Source organism: Hevea brasiliensis, unplaced genomic scaffold, assembly GCF_030052815.1.
Source record: "Hevea brasiliensis isolate MT/VB/25A 57/8 unplaced genomic scaffold, ASM3005281v1 Scaf283, whole genome shotgun sequence".
NCBI lineage: Eukaryota > Viridiplantae > Streptophyta > Magnoliopsida > Malpighiales > Euphorbiaceae > Hevea > Hevea brasiliensis.
Genome location: NW_026614788.1, coordinates 20058 through 37979, shown reverse-complemented (window position 1 = coordinate 37979; position 17922 = coordinate 20058). Strand labels below are relative to the sequence as shown.

The window sequence follows — 17922 nt, the reverse complement described above, 5'->3', positions numbered from 1 at the left end:
ACCCCTACCCTGAGTGGCGTAACCACGATCGACTTACCTGCTGACCGCCTCCAAATCCATGTCCCCCTTGTCCTCGGCCCTGTTGGCCACTGAACTGACTGCCTGCCATGCTGGAAGCACCCGGATACAACTGACGAGGAACATTTGCAACAGAACCTTGTGACCCCATCTGTGGCTCACTGAACACGGGGCATTCCCTAGCAAAGTGACCTGGTTGGCCACACCTGAAACATACTCCTGAACCCATCAAACAAGGTCCTGAATGTCCTCGACCACACTGTACATAAGGTGCCAAAGAGCATCCTGAACTGGACCAGGCTGCTGTACCCGAGCGTGACCACCGCTGGATCTGTACCTGCAGTTCAATCCTCGAGGTTTATGTCTAAAACCACTCTTCTTGTTCCTGCTTTTTCCTCTGTAATTACTCTGGCCACCACTGTCCGGAGTACCCATGGAAGGGACACCTGAGGAACCCTCTGCTCTGTTTTTCTTTGCTCTCCCGCTGTCATCCGCAGCATAGCTAATTTCAATCTGTCTGGCTCGATCAACCACCACATCAAAAGACTGATTAGACATCATGGCCAGGTTCGCATACCTCCTGTCAAGCCCCTTTAGGAATCTCTTCACCTTCATAGTTTCTGTAGCTACTGCTGTAGGGGCATATCTGCTCAATTCGAAATTCAGTAGCATATTCATCTGCACGCCATTACGTCTTAAGGCCTCAAAGGCCCACTGTTTCGATCTCAAGCTTTCGGCACAAATTGATTGATAAAAAGTTCCACAACCGAGCCCATGTCAAACCCTCCATCCGGTAACACGTAGTCATTCATCCATTGTCTAGGCATAGGCCCCATGACGTCTTTGCATACACTCTATCGGTCTTCCATCACCAATCAGATTCTGCCGTCTGCAGGAATCCAAAAACCGATATGCATCATCTGACACATCATAAGTACCGGGCACCAACTTCTTGAAATTAATTATCTGTTTATAAGGTTCCCCTCTTGGTGCAGTGGACTGCTGCTGCTGTGGAGGGTGGACCATATACTGCGCCATCATGTCGATGGTTCTCTGTAGACCAGCTAGAGTAGCTGCCATGGGGTCCATGGGACCCTGTGCCATAAAGGGCCCGATCTGTCTTGGGGTGGCTGCTCCTCTACTTGAGCGACTCTAGGCCTCCTACCCGCCTCCTGGCGGCGCCTCATCTTGTCCGACACCTCGTCAGGCACATCCGTTACAGTGCGATGGCGGCTCTCACCTTCTACGCATTTTCCTGAAATTCAGCAGCATTAGCCCACAAAATTCAAAACTGCACATTACACAGCTCTATAGACTTATTTTTATACATAATATATGGAGCAGAAACTAGAAGCAACGATGACAATGCAGGACGAATATGGACCCTAATTTTCCGCATGTGACTCCTATTAGACTCTTCTCAACATTTTAGACAGACATTCCCTAAGAATCTAGAGCCTAAGCTCTGATACCACATTTGTCACGACCCAACCTATGGGCCGAACCGGCACTAGAACCTGGGCCAGCCTAAAGCCCCCGAGGCCCGTAGTAAGCCTAACTGTTCATTAACCAAACTCTAAGGCCCATTTGGGCCCAAATTCAAGAAAACAAACGGACAGAGTCCGACCATAAAATGGACTTTCCAACGGGGAGTTTTCGACTCACCCGACCTGTAAACACAATAAACAATCCATTGGGGAGCTCAGCTCACCCTCCACATACTCATCAGCATAAAAATAAATGGGAGCTCAGCTCCCTCATCCAATCCATCCAACATGCATAGAATATTAAGTTTACAGGTCCAAAAATAATAATTTAGTTTACAGACCCAAATCAAATAAACATTTCTAACACATGCGGAAATTCTAAGATTTAACAAGTTTATACAAACATAGTAATCGACCTGCGAGGGAGAAAGCAGGTTAACCTCAAAAAAATATCCTCCTGTGGCCTGTAAAAATTTTTGAACAGGAGTGAGCGTTCGACTCAGAGAGTAAAATATCAATTTTAACCATAATCTCTATAACTATCTAGTACTAATTCAACCTGTGGAGTGAAATGCAACAGCAACAACATTTTCACATCATAACATCAAAAAGGTAATTTGGAGCACTCACGCACCCTGTAGCATCAATCATAACATATGGGAGCTGATCCCCTATACAGCTCTCTTAAATCCAACTCGTGCGGTGAAGAACTCAAGCTGGACTTTCGCTTAATAAACCAAATCGAGGGTCCCAGCGAAGAACTCAAGCCGTGACTACCCCTCGAAGGATCGGGTTCCCAGCGAAGAACTCAAGTCGTGACTACCCGTCCTATCCATAGTCCACACCACATCACACGCACGCCAACGCACGCACACAACTCCAAATTACCACAACAACATCATGGCACTTTAACAGTTATCAATGCATCATAATTCGTGCCTAGAGTTTAACTACATAAATATATGCATATAAGTGATGCATGGGCATGCTGAACATATAATAATATCGAAATTACAATTAAAATTAATATTTTACTCACAGACTTGACGACAATCACTTTGTGGCGGTGGGCGGAGGAAGAAGGTCAGCTCACTGACAATTTTTATTACAATAATTTAATAAATTTGACTCAATACAAACAAAGAAAAGACTAATATGTCCTAAGTCGTGCCGAAAATCCGGCAGAGTCTCCCCTATACCTAGGACTTACCCAACCTGCAAAATGGCTCAAAACACACTTCTATATTTACAATCCATATATCCACAGCTCAATCATATCACACAGCCCCTCCTGGGCCCATCAAATCAGTCATCCATCACAATATGTAAAATTTCAATTTAGTCCTTATTATTGATCATTTTTGCAAAAATTGCCCAAATCAGCTTTAAAAATTCTAAAACTTTGCCCCGCGGTCCTTAGCAATATTACTAAGCTATTGCAAAAAGAATCATAATTTTCTAAGCTACCACGAATATTTTACGGATTTTTAATCCTATTTAAGCACTAGAAAATTACGAAAAAAATAAGGTTCGGGTTTACCTTTGCCGATTCCGACTTCGGGAACGCTCTCGGGACGTCTGAAAATGGGGGGCTAGCCAAAACCTCGGTCCAATTCGGAGACTTTTCCAGAATTAGTGCATGCTCGGCAGAATTTCGCAGGTCGGCCAATTTTCTGCGAATCGAGGATACCTACACGAAGCCCATAACACGGGGGTTAGTACATAAATTTTTCAGAATTTTCTAAGCTCATTTAATGCTCGGAAATACACTGCGAAGTTCCGTGGGACCCACCGAAAAACGGTGTCGGAAAAATTCAAAATTTATGTCGCCGCGAAGCTCTCGACAAGTGGAGCGTGCTGGTACCCTCGGTTTTCTCGTGGGATTCACGGTTTTCGAGAAATCTAGCCCAAAAGTCGAAATGGGCTAAAATCTTCCCGAGCAAAAATCAAACAAACCGCTCGATGGATTTCAGCGTTCTTGGTGTCTATGGAAAGCTCTCGTCGAGTAGATGATTTTAGACACAAGACCCGGTCCAATTGGTGGCCGGATCGGCCGGAGAAGCCGAAACGCCGCGCGTGCAGGGGAGGGCGTTTCGCGCGCGGTTTTCGGCCGTTCTGGGCGGCGGCCGGCTGGCTGGGGTGGCAGGGTGGCGGCGCCGGTCGGCTGGGGTGGCAGGGGGAGGTGGCTGGCCGGCGGCAGGGGAGGGAGGAGAGAGAAAAGAGAGAGAAAAGGGAGAGGGAACGTCGCGCGCGGGGAAGAAAAAGGGAAGAAGACCGGTCCGATTCGATCGGTCCGATCCGGTCCGGTTCGATTCGGCCGGTTCGATTCAGAATACAAAATTTTAAATTTTTACTCTGCCTCGGGACCGAAAAAGAGGTCCAAAAATTCCGAAAAAATTTCAGAAAACTCAGAAAAATACGTAGACTCCAAATATATTTTTAGTTTTGCCACGTGGTCTTTAAATTAATTTTTAAAAATCATCAAAGTTTATATTTTCGGAAAATCGAACCCGATTTTTAAAATCCGAAAAATCTCAAAAAAATTCCAAAAATTTAATAAAATTAAAATACCAAAATTACTCATAAAATTAAAAATTTTGGGGTGTTACATTGACCATTAGTTTGTGGATGGTAGGGTGTTGCAACCTTGTGCTTTACTCCATATTTTTCTAATAATCTCTCAAATTAATGGTTGCAAAAATGAGAACCTCCATCACTTATAATGGCGCGTGGAGTTCCAAATCTTGTAAAAATAAACTTTTTAAGGAATTTGATCACAACTCTAACATCATTAGTTGCAGATGGTATAGCTTCAACCCATTTGCTCGCATAATTTACTCCAACTAAAATGTACTTGTGTCCAAAGGATGATGGAAAGGGTCCCATAAAATCAATGCCCCACACATCAAATAGTTCTACTTTCAATATGTTTTGGAGGGGCATTTCATCTCTTTTTGAGATATTTCCCATTCTTTGACACCTATCACATGCATTTACAAATTTTCTCACATCTCTAAACATATGTGGCTAAAAGAACCCTGCTTGAAGAACTTTTTATGCAGTCTTTGTAACACTCATATGACCTCCATAAAGTGAAGAATGGCAATCTCTAATAACATTCCCTATCTCCTCATCAACTAAACATCTTTTAATCAACCATCTCCACATCTCTTAAACAAAAATGGCTCTTCCCAATCATAATCCCTCACATCAAAAAGAAATTTCTTCTTTTGCTGCCATATCAGATCAGGTGGAACGATTCCACACACCAAATAGTTCACGAAATCTGCATACCATGGGATTTTTGCACTTATGATTACCAACAGCTGCTCATCAGGAAAATAATCATCTATTGGAAGCTCTTTCCCCAAATTATCTCCTTATTCTGGCCTCAATATAGACAAATGATCTGCTACTACATTTTCTACTCCTTTCTTGTCCTTAATTTCTAAGTCAAACTCTTGAAGAAGTAGTACCCACCTTATTAACCTAGGTTTGGCCTCTTTTTTTCTGAAGGAGATACTTGATAGCTGCATGATCTGTGTACACTATTACCTTAGACCCCACAAGACAGGACCTGAATTTATCTACTGCGAATACCACTGTCAAAAACTCTTTCTCTTTAGTAGAGTAATTTATTTGAGCATCATCTAAGGTCCTACTTGCATAATATATTGCATACACCTTTTTATCTTTCCTTTGTCACAAAATAGCCCCAATGGCATAATCGCTAGCATTGCACATCAACTCAAAAGGTAATGACCAATTGGGTGGCTGTATAATAGGAGCAGATATCAAAGCTTCCTTTATCCTGCAAAAAGCATTGATACAATCAGTATCAAAATGAAATTCCACATCTTTACTCAATAAATTGGTAAGAGGTTTAGAAATCTTAAAAAAATCCTTGATGAATCTCCTGTAAAATCCAACATGCCCCAGGAAACTCCTCACTCCCTTCACAGATGTCGGGGGTGGCATTTTCTCAATAATTTCTACCTTTGCTTTGTCCACATCAATACCCCTGTTTGACATAAGATGTTCCAAAACAATTCCTTCTTGTACCATAAAATGGTACTTTTCCCAATTCAAAACTAAATTAAACTGTTCACATCTCTGCAAAACTTTAGACAAGGTAGATAAGCATTCATCAAAAGATTTACCATACAAGAAAAATCATCCATGAACACTTCCATAATATCCTCAATCATATCAGAAAATATGGACATCATACATTTTTGAAATGTAGCTAGGGCATTACATAATCCAAATGGCATCCTTCGATATGCAAAGGTACCATAGGGACATGTGAAGGTGGTTTTATCCTGATCATCCGGGTGAATAGGGATCTGAAAGAACCCTAAATAGCCATCCAAATAGCAGAAATAAGAATGATGAGCTAATCTCTCAAGCATCTGATCAATAAATGGTAATGGAAAATGGTCATTTCTAGTTGCATTATTCAGCTTCCTATAGTCTATACACATTCTCCATCCAGTTACAGTCCTAGTAGGTATTAGTTCATCATTTTCATTTTTCACTACCGTGATGCCCCTCGTTTTGGGTACAACATAAACTGGACTTACCCAATTGCTATCAGAAACAGGGTAAATGATACCTGCATCAAGCAATTTCAAGATTTCCTTTTTCACAACCTCTTTCATATTTGGATTCAATCTCCTCTGTGACTCTCTAGAGGCTTTATGATTATTTTCCAACAAAATTCTATGCATGCACACAGAAGGATGTATTCCTTTAATATCATCAATGGTATAACCAATTATGCTTCTATGCTTTCTAAGGACTCTTAATAATTTTTCAACTTCATAATCACTCAGTTTAGCACTAACAATCACAGGATATGTAGAATTTTGACCAAGAAAAGTATACCTGAGATTTTTTGCAAGAGGTTTCAACTCTACCTTCGGTGCTTCACTTTTTTCAAGCATTGATGATGAAGTTGTATCTTGCTTTAAATCTCCAATCTTCTCAATACTAGCCATAGGCAAAGGTGGATTACCTTCCAAGATTTTAGCATATTCTACAGCTTCTTCAATCTCATCCCCCTTTTTGATGTTGTAAACCAATCAAGCTTCTAAGGGATCTTCAGGATGTCACTTTTTGAGCACTTCTCTGACCACTTCATCTATCACATCAATTCTCAAGCATGAATTTGAATCATCTTTCTTTTTCATTGCTTGAAACAAATTAAATTCAACTTTTTCTTTCCCAACTTCTAATGTAAGCCTTCCATTTTTTACATCAATCACAGCTCCAGCAGTAGTAAGGAAAGGTCTATCAAGAATAATAGGAATGTGTACATCCTCCTCCATCTCCAATACTAAAAAATCTACTGGTATGAAAAATTTTTCAACTTTCAGGGAAACATTCTCAATCACCCCAATTGGAAATTCAATAGACCTATCTGCTAACTGTAGTGAAATGGTGGTAGGCTTCATTTCTCCAATCTTCATTTTCTCATTGATAGACAATGGCATTAGACTAGCACTGGCTCCAAGATCACATAAAGCCTTATCTATACTGATATCCCCAATGTGACATGGTATGGAAAAACTACCGGGATCTTTCAGTTTGGGTGGAAGCTTATTTTGCAAAATAGCACTGCTTTCTTTTGTGAGAGCTACGGTCTCAAATTCTTTCAACTTCTTCTTGTTAGACAAAATATCTTTTAAAAATTTAGCATATGAAGGCATTTGTGCTAAGGCATCAGTGAAAGGAATAGTCACATGCAAAGATTTCAATACCTCCAAAAACTTCCCAAATTGTTTATCCAACTTTACTTTCTGGAACCTTTGTGGGAATGGTAAAGGTGGCATGTAGGCTTTAGGTGCTACATATTTAGGTTCTTCCTCTTTATTCTCTCTCTCTTTACTTCCTTTTTCTTCCATTGAACACTCTTTCTCAGCTTCAATTCTAACTTCAACTTCAGTTTTTTCATCTCCTTCTCTATTTTTCTCTTCTTCAATTTTCTCTTCAATCTTTTTATCTCCACTCTCCAATATTTTTCCACTTCTCAATGTAATAGCCTTGCAATGCTCCCTTAAATTTTCTTGTTGGCTAGGGAGCTTCGCAAATGCTTTGTTGTTTGAAGAGCTAGCTTGTTGAGCTATTTGATTCTCTAACATCTTATTATGCGTTGCCATTTGATCTACTTTAGATGCCAATTGAGAAATCATATCTTGTTGACTTTGATGGCTCACAAGTAGAGTCTCAATCATAGCTTCCAATCTAGCTGTCTTGTCTGGTTGTGCTTGTTGTGGTAGAGGTGGAGCAGGTGCATTTTGAGGTTTAGGAATTCCAGGAGGAGGACCTATATTCTGCTAAAAATTCTGATGTTGTTGATACCTAGAAGGTTACTAAAAATTTTGGTGTTGTCCTTGTCTACCTCCCCAAGAGAAATTTGGGTAGTTTCTCCATGCTGGATCATAAGTTGCAGAAAATGGGTTACCGCCTGGTCTTTGATTATAGTTCCCCACATAATCCACTTGCTCACTTGAAAAATCTTGACTAAGTGTAGAAAAATCAGCTGCACAATTGGCATTTACAGCTCCAACTTCTACTGAATTATTAGAACCTCCAGCTGAATAATCTACTTTCATGCTTAGCTTGTCCATTTTCCTTGTCAAAGTATCAAACTTAGCATTAATCATATTCATGGTATTAAGCTCAAACATACTAGCTGGTTTCTTGATCTCATTCCTCTCATAACTCCATTGGTAGTTGTTATAAGCAATTTTATCTAGAGCAGAAAAAGCTTCATCTTTAGATTTCTCCATAAGATCACCTCCAGAAGATTCATCAATTGTACTTCTAATAGCTCGGTCCTTCAAAGAAAAAGGAAATAATCTGAGTCGAATTGCATCATCAGAAACTCCATTTATCTTCAACATATCACTGATCTCAAGAAAGTGTGCTAGATGCACATGTGGACTTTCACTTGGACTTCCCCCAAATTGTGATTGTTGTACCATCTGACAGAGTGCAGGCTTCAATTCAAAATTATTAGCTTCTACTCTTGGTCTTGTGATACTTGGCATGAAATCCCCAATGTTAGGATAGGCGTGATCCTTCACAGAGCGGTTGTTATTGTTGTTGGCCATTTCTTCTTGTAATTGCTCTTGCTCTTGTGCTCTTTCTTGTTGTTGTTGAGCTTTAAATTCAGCTTTTCTCCTCTTAGATTCTGCTCTTAAAGCTCTTGCTGTCTTTTCTATTTCTGGATCAAAGAATAAATTGATTTCTTCACTTTTTGTCCTTCTCATAAAATAAAGTACCTGAAAAACAAAATAAACAAATTCTCAAAGTAAAATGGTAAAAGAAATTAAAAATAAAATAAAATGCCCAAATTAACCAAACAAACAATCGTTCAATATCAAACAAAAATCAAATCCCCGGCAACGGCGCCAAAAACTTGATGGGCGTATCCGCAAGTATACGGGTCGTCTCAAGTAATAGAGTGATGAATCAAGTATCGTTCCCACGAGGATTTGTCGTTTGAGTACCAAACTATGAATGAAGCGATTATTTGGGCTAATGATTGGTGAATAAATGGTAAATGTAAATGAGCAAAGTAAATTGATTAATCTAATTGGAATGGGTAAAGAGCAAGCAAATAAATTCTAAATCTAGATGCAATTGAACTAAATTAATAACGGGTAATTTAAATCAAAGTCTAATTATGTTTAAAGTGATTCCAGAGTTGGGGGTTTATGCATAAATTAATTGGGATTTGTCTTGGGTATTCCAATTTTAAGGGAAAATAGAGTTTGAAGGTGATTGATTCTAAATTCCTTTGATATCTTTTTCAAGCAAACCAAAGTGTGTTCTAAAATAACCAAACCTACTTTCGTACGATATTTGATTAATTTAAAACCCATTAAGTTTTGTAATCAATCATTAATTCCTCTTAAAACCCTAGTTTATTTCTAAATCTAAGTAATTTTAAGTTCCAATCCTTGATTATCTATCAATGACTTTCACCTTTCGGTCCTTCAATCAAAGATTAACACAATACCCAATGGGTACCAACATTAGGCAAGTAAAACAAGCACACAAGGAAGGAATCAAAACTCATATTTATATAAAATATGGAAATACCCAGTCCAAATCCACAAATTAATCTAAAACATATTTTCCAACTCTGAAATCCAAAGAGTTTACTCACTCATATTGGTATTTACAAGAAAGATTGATGGAAAAGTAAAAAAAAAAACATGATAAGAGGACTAAAAATAGAAAAACCCAGGTAGAAGAACCCAAAACTCTGATTTCTGGAGCTCCCAAAGATGGTTGCAGCAGCTCCTCCCTCAGAAAAATGGCATCCTCCTCCTCTCTCTATTTATATTTTTTTTTCTTTTCTTTGTTTCATGCCGTTTCCTCTTGTGGCAAAAACTGGGAAATGATGAATTTATATGGTCCCAAAAAGTTGCCCTAAAAGTGAATAAAAGCCAAGGAGTGGATAGGAAATGAGGTGTAAAATTATTCAAGTCGACATTATTCATGTTAGGCGATGCAGAGTGCGCTTAACCCTAAGCAGCTTCTTTAGCAAATTTCAGCCTCTGGTTGCACTGTCTGCTTAAGGTTAAGTAGAATCTCAGCAAATCTCGACAGACTTGGAGTAAAATGGACTTTTCTGCTCATGCTTGACTTCCATCTTGTCCTGTGCTGCACCTTGAGCACTACTGCTTACCCTAAGTAGGATCTTAAGCAATTCTTGGCAGGTTTTGGAGTAAAAGCTTGAATATGTAGGATTTAAGCCGTGCTTGATTTTCAGCTTGAACAGGCTTAAGGTTAAGCTTATATGACATACCCTAAGCAACATCATCAGCAAAGTCTCAAGCAAATTTCGGCTAACTTGCTCTTTCAAGGCTTAATTTCTTCAACTTTCCTCCATGCTTAAAGGACTCCAAATTTCTTCAAATTACTTTCTAATGCACTCATTGACCCTCAATTTGCCACAAAAACCTATTAAAAACAATAAAATTACAAAAATTAAATATAAAGTAATTAAAGTTAACAAAAAAGCTAAAATAAAGTTAAAAATATAAAATATACTAAAATATAAGAGTAAAATGGATGCAAAACTACCATAAAATGCCTATATGAAATGAGTGCAACAGTTACCAGAATTTCTGAATCAGACTCTATAAAGATGGATGCACATTCCATGGATTTGGCTTACTTCAAAGCTTCTCAAATAACTTGAGCTTCCCCCTTGAAGCTTAGAGTTGCAAAATATATCCTTAGCCGCTCCATTTACAAGATTACTCTTGAAATTTCTGGCTACTACACCCACAGCTGCAAACGAAGGTCCAGGTTGCCAAGCCACATCACAATTAAATTTAAGCATACCTCTATCATGGGGGTACCAAACTTGTTGGGACTCAGCAGGCTGCCTATAGTGGAATTCCTTCGGGATGAATCATCATTATTTGACCAACTTTGAAGCTCAGCAATAGTTTCCTTGATACGTTTAGCTGAAGTCATTGGATTGGGAATACAAAATTCAAAAACAGCCCTATTTCTTTCCTTCCAAATCTGCCAAGCAGTGATGGCTACTACAACTAAAAGATCTTGAGTGAAACAACCTTCCTTAACAAAACCAACCGGAAAACTGCACCAATCACATTTTGCTTTATCTATCTATCTATCTATCTATCTCTCTCTCTCTCTCTCTATATATATATATATAAAAGAAATTAAAAGAGGACAAGAAAATTTAAATTTAAATTTAAATTTAAAATTATATTTATAGAGGTAAATTATGGTTCCACGCCACATTGGAGTTGTGGACTTCCACGTTTATGAAGTCAAGTCCACAGTTCTAATGATTCCGCTGCCCACGCCAGTCTTATAATTACATGATTTTTCACATAACCACGTCATCTAAACAATTTTTCAAGTGTTGAAGTGTATCTTCTCTGTCCCACCTTTTTACCTACTGTAAAAAAAATTGCGTAAAACAAAAGCTAGACGGCAAATATACCTATTATAACGTTCGTGGACTGTTATTGAATACTGTTAATCAACGCGCTCAGCCAAAAATTTTGTCCCAAGAATCGCAGATATATATATATATATATATATCAGTGGATCAGAGGTCTGAAGTGCTTGGTGAACCAAGAAGAATGGCTTCTAAGAAGGTCTTGTATTTCTGGGTGGTTCTCTTCATCGTCATGCTATTGCTTCAGGCCTCTATAACTGCATCAAGACATCTGCAGGAGGACGCAAAGACTCCTGTGACAGGTAATTTCAACTGTTAGTGTGCTCAAAATTATTTATTTTTAAATGACATGATATTAATATGTGCTCTTCATGCAGAGGAGAAGGCAAGGATGCTAGATGAACCTCATGGAGGCAATTATGGTCCACATAACTGATTGGCTAAATTGTATTTGACTATTTGTAGGAGAAAATATTCTAATATTCATCTAGTGTAATATGGTAGACGAGGACGAGTGGCGTTTCTCTGCTTCTGAACTGCCTGGTTCTCATTATTTTTCATATGCATTTCTCAGTTGTATCAATTTAATTTAATGCATGTAATTTTCGTGACCTTGGTTAACTTTGGGACAGCCACAATGCCATAGGATAATTAATTAAATTGAAAATCAGTTAATAGCCAAATTCAAATCATAATTACTTATGGATAAACTTTTATACCAATTAAATTGAGAATAACTAATGAATCCATACCAGATGGATATATTGATTTTTTATGTTATAGAATGAAATTTGCCAGAACTCATGATTTTGAAAATGAAATTGTTAACTCTAATGAAACTGTAAATGCTATAAAAAAAAATTAGCTCATTGATTATCTAATGAAACTGTAAATGCTATAAAAAATTAGCTCATTGATTATCTTAAAGGAAAATTTTTTTTTTTAAGTCCGATCTATGATATAAATTGATTACCTGATTCAAATTTCATTTTCATTCTTAAAAATTTAATTATAGTTATTTTCTTAAAATCTCGTAATTTATTTTAAATTAAAGAATTGAAACTGAGCAAACATCATATGGCATTTTCTTTCTTATGAAAGGACAAAAAATAAATGTAATTTACGGCATTAACACTTTCAAGACTGAGTTTTTTTTTTTTTTTTTTCAGTTGATTTATTTAGAAAAAGGTAAATTAAAACTAATCAATCTGCACCCATTGAAAAAAATCGAATATTTTGTCAATTAATTAATTATAATTAAAAATTATATCTATTTAATTATTGGACTAAGATTAAGGGATTAATTTAGACCTTTTACTTAAATTTTTTGTTTGTTATTAAACTACTTTCCAACCATAAAACAACCCGCGATTTTGTTTCCCATTTCCAACTCTCTTTCCCTTGCCCTACGGCTCTTTCAAATTGCCCGACCGCGATGATCAGACATTGAATATCCCCATTTTCCTTTCCTTTCCTTCCATGCTTAAACTATAAGCTTCCGCTTTTTGTTTTGATCTTCTATGGCACAGACGACCTCACGACTTTGACAACCCACATTCTATTTTGTCTTGATTAGTGTCCCTCCCTCTTCAAATACTATTAAAATGATTCTGATTTATTGATTATATCTATGTTCTTCAACTTGATGGATGAGTTGCTTGCTGTTTGAGAGGGAAATAAAAAAATTGATGGGCTTATCCCAATATTTGATCAATTCCTTTATAAATATGAATTGAATTATGTATGAAAATAAAATGAAGCCGAAATATGTCAGAAATATAAGGGCACTTAACGCAACCAAGACCCATGATTTTGGCGCACCTTACATTGATGGTTGAATTAGTTTTATGTGCATTCAGATCCGGGTCTTATTGGTCTCAATATAATCCTAGGGATAGTAGTTGTCTTGGGCTTTTAAAAATGAATTAAATATTCATAATTTTTTTTAATTTAAATTTAACATTAACTATATTTGTTAAGGATAAATTTATCATCATATATGAGATTCTAAATTCTACTTTATGTTAAAATTTAGGGAATAAATATTAAATTTTAATAATTTTTTGTTTAAACCGATCACTGATCACTAATCTCATTCATAATTAAATCGACCTGACCAGCCATTCTGGTCTGATTTTTACAACAATGTCTTTCCAAGTCCCCACCAGAATTTTGACCAATATATTGCAAATAGATATGAAATGGAAGTCTGTCAGAAATGGAAGTCTGACAATTTGGGTTCGCATCTTCATGCAAAATTTCCAAGTTTTATTCTCCAGTGCTGACTTTGATTCCAGCTTTACCCTCCAAGATATGGTACTAATTAATGCTTGGTAAAAGTAATCGTAAAAAGCCAAAGTCTTGCCTGGACTGGTTCAACTGATTCTTAGGTGAGGGTTACTTCAGAAATTGTCTTTCCAAGTCCCCATAAAAATACAAAAATTTGACGAACACGAACAAGAACCGGCACATATTAGCAAATGAAATGAAATTCTCTCAGATAAAAGTGTAATTCTGTTAGTCAGATTGATAGTTAATTTGGGCTCGCATCTTCATTCAAGGTTTCAAAGTATTATTATCCAATGCCGATTTTGATTCCAACTTAACCCTCCAAGACATGGATGGTTGGTAAAGGTAAACGCAAAGTGCCAAAGTCTTTCCTGGACTGGTTCAATTGTTTCGGTGAAGGTGGAGTGAGACTTGGTAGATATTAATTAATAATTTAATATTATAGGTGCCGGCTTTAACACTCTTGTTATTCTTCTCTTTTTTTTTTTCTTAAAAAAAATAAAATGAATAAAACATCTTCTACGAGATGAAACAATTCTTTGTATCATTCCAAAGCAAAAATGATTTTTGTTCATAGAACAGATGCAGATGTGAAATGTGAATCTCTTACAAGTTTGGCTTACATCAATTCAAAGTCAAGCACTGCCTCTTTTTAGTTGCCTTTATAATTTATGTCTTGTAAAACGTTGCTGTCAAGCATTGCCTTCTATAATTTAGATTGAAGGGAACACACAATTATCATGGAATATGAAGGAAGCTGCATTATGTGCTCAAGTTCTAGGCATGGTTCTGTATGCTAAATAACAAGATAAATATGGCCTTGAAGAAGCTCCTAGGGAGCTTCTTCGATGCTAGATTTGCTGTCTTAATTCTGCTAATTTCACAGGCAACAACAAGGGAACTGGGACAGTTTTCCTTCCTGCAATTTTTGAGTCGTACCATATGGACTTAAAATCCATTGATATGGTGAGAGCTTTCGCTGGATTAGAATACATGCACTGTACATAGTAATTTGATTTTAAAAATTTTGGTTATTCAATTTGATTCCATTGTTTAAGAAAAAAAAATTGATACAACCAAACCAAATAGTTTTTTTTTTAATTAATTGTTGTTGGATGGTAAATTAGAGTTAAAAATAAAAAATATAATTGAAATTAAGCCTGAAATGAGTCTAAATTAAATCCAAATTCAAGATATAACTTAGATTGATAAATCGAATCAAATCAAATCAACCATAATTAATTTGATTTGATTTAATTTACTAAAAATTTTAATTTGTTTCAATCAATTTGATTTTTTAAAATTTGATTTAATTTAATCTGTTAAATTTTTAATTAATCAAAAATTTTCAAATTTTTTAAACTAAATCAAATTAAACCAATCAATTCTAATTATTCTACATGCATTGATGGTTGAGTTAGTCATAGAGGATCCGGGCATTATTGGCCTCAACATAATCCGAGGGGTAGTTGTTCTCTCATGCTATTCAATGTAATCCGAGCCTTGTTGGAGCCCAATGGCCTTTCATAATCATTGAAGTTGCTTTTATGGTATTTTATTTTTATTTTATATTCTCAATTCTCAATAATAAGATAGTTTTATAGTGTGTATTAACAAAATATAATAAACGGTGTGGGTTTAGTATTTCTGTTAATAATAAACGATAAGGCTAACGGTTGAATGTAATTATTATGTTGTTAGAAGTTTAAGGTATAATTATTAAAATTTTAATATAGAGTGTAATTGTAAAAATTAATGAAAAAATTATGTGTATAAAATAAGAGTTGCAGATATGAAAATATTAAGGTGGATGAATAGTCATACTAGACTAGATAAAGTCTATAATGAGAGTATTAGAGAAAATGCAGAAGTGGCGCCAATTGAAGAAAAGTTGAGAAAATGGAGAATGAGGTAGTTTGGTCATATGAAGTATAGACATACGAAGGCTCCAATTAGATAAGTAGAGCACATTGAGTTAGAGGATAGAAAGAAAAAAAAAAGGATAAACCATATTCAATATTATTTTTTTTAAGAATAAAAAACAACGTAAATTTACTTCTGGGATTATGACAAACCACATTTTTAATACTGATTTGTATTGAATATTATTAATTATTATATACTGATTCACCATATTGACTCAGTACGTCCTATTTAGCTTAAAATTTCTCCTTGTATCAATGGCTTCACCAGTAGCAGTGAAATTATGTCTAATATTTTGAGATAATTTAAAAAATAATAATAATAAAAACACTGGTGTGAAAATAGGAAGATCAGATTGGATGGGAATCTGATGAGGTTCTGTACAAAGAAGAGAGATTCTCAAATCAATCAATTAGACAGATTCTTGCGAAACCATATTCAATCACTTACAATTCCAGCGGAGATAGTAGAACTCAATGCGTCTGCCACAAACTTCATTAACAGCCACTTTAGGGAATTGAAAAGTCGCATAAGTGGACGTCATGATACAACACTAATTAACCCTCTTCCCGTCTTCCATGTTTATTTACTTCAGAAATTGTCTTTCCCAAGTCCCCTCAAATATTTGACGAACATGAACACTTTGGCAAATGAAATGGAAATTTCTCAGATAAATAATATAATCCATTCAGTCATATATTGACAATTTGTGTTCATATCTTCAAGCAAAATTTCAAATTTCTATTGTATTTTGATTCCAACTTAACCCTCCAGGATACGGTGCTAATTAATACTTAGGAAAGGAAAAAGTAAAGAGCCAAAGTCTTGCTTGGGCTGGTTCAATCGATAATGTGAAGACTGAGATTGGTAGAGATTATAGGTAAATAGATTATTTAATTCAGAAATTGTCTTTCCAAGTCCCTACAAAAAATTTGACGAACATGCACATATCCATTCAGTCAAATTGACAATTCGGATATAGTGCAATTGAATTCTATTATCCTCTGTATTACATTTGATGGAAATCTCATAAAAAAATAAGAGCAAAGAAACTCTGCTATAATAGTTCTGCCGGGGCTTGTCAGGATCTTCATTTCCTGTTTATTTGAAGAAGATACATAGGCTGCATATGTTCATATGCTGTTAACAAGGAAAAAAAAAAAAAAAACTTATGAGACATAGAATAGAAATAGAAGAGGTTAGCGTGATACTTTGGGTTGTGTAATTACCTCTAGAAAGTCTGCAATGCAATAAGGCTAGATTTGAATATAGAAAACTTAAATTAGAAGCATACTTTTACTCATAGGATAGTGATGGTGATCCTTGAATAAGACATAATGAGACTTTTCGGCTTTTTAATTACCTTTCAGTGTTATTCATTTTGGGTATCTAAGGGCAGTAGACTAAAACTTGACTTTTCTATTGATGGGCACTTAACCATAGCTTAAAAACTAGAGATGGCAATGAATTCAATTTTTACTGGTTTGGATTTAAATTTTAATCGGATGGATTTGAATAATATATAATTAGGTTGGAGACAAGTTTGAATTTAAAATTTAATATTCCTAATGAGTTCGGTTTTACATATTAAATATTTGTTTATATAAATATTTAATTAAAAATAAATATATATTTCTTAGAATAATATTTATAAATTTTTATATATCTTATGAAATTATTAAATTTTTAAAAGGTAAATTATTAATGAAAATAATGTTTTATGTAAATTTTTAATTAAAATATATAAAATTAAATGGGTTCAAGTATTTTTTGAATAATAATAATTGAGTTTGAGACTGATTTGGATAGTTGAGAATAAATTTTAATCAGGTTTGGAACGAATTTAGGTTTTGAAAATATTAATTGAATTCGGATAGGGTGATTTTTGCGACACCCTACCTATTGCCATCCTTATTAAAAACACTAACTTGAATCACAGTTTGTGCACTATTTAATTTTTCAGGTTCAAAGTTTACCGAATGGATGAACTTAAACTGGTCTTTAAACCCCTCAAAATTTTGGTTTTGTTTCAGTATCGGGTCAATATGGTTTGGTTCAAATCTAGCAGATCAAATTTTTTTTTTAAATTAAAAAAAAAATGATTTAACCCAAAACTATATCAGACGATTTCAATTCAATTTCTGTCCAATTCATTCATTTTTTAAGTCAAATCCATATTTACTCGATTCAATCCAGTTTAAATCGATCTAGTTCCAGTCCGAAACGGCCAATATCCGTGTCTAGGTG

General features: G+C 35.8%; 1 long non-coding RNA gene across 1 annotated transcript; it reads left to right on the top strand.

Annotated features, from left to right (window-relative positions):
* Positions 1-11622: 11622 nt before the first annotated feature.
* LOC131176936 (uncharacterized) lies at positions 11623-12074 on the top strand. Its single transcript, XR_009146736.1, has 2 exons — positions 11623-11765; positions 11841-12074. It is a non-coding gene; the product is annotated as an uncharacterized LOC131176936 (long non-coding RNA).
* The last annotated feature ends 5848 nt before the right edge of the window (positions 12075-17922 follow it).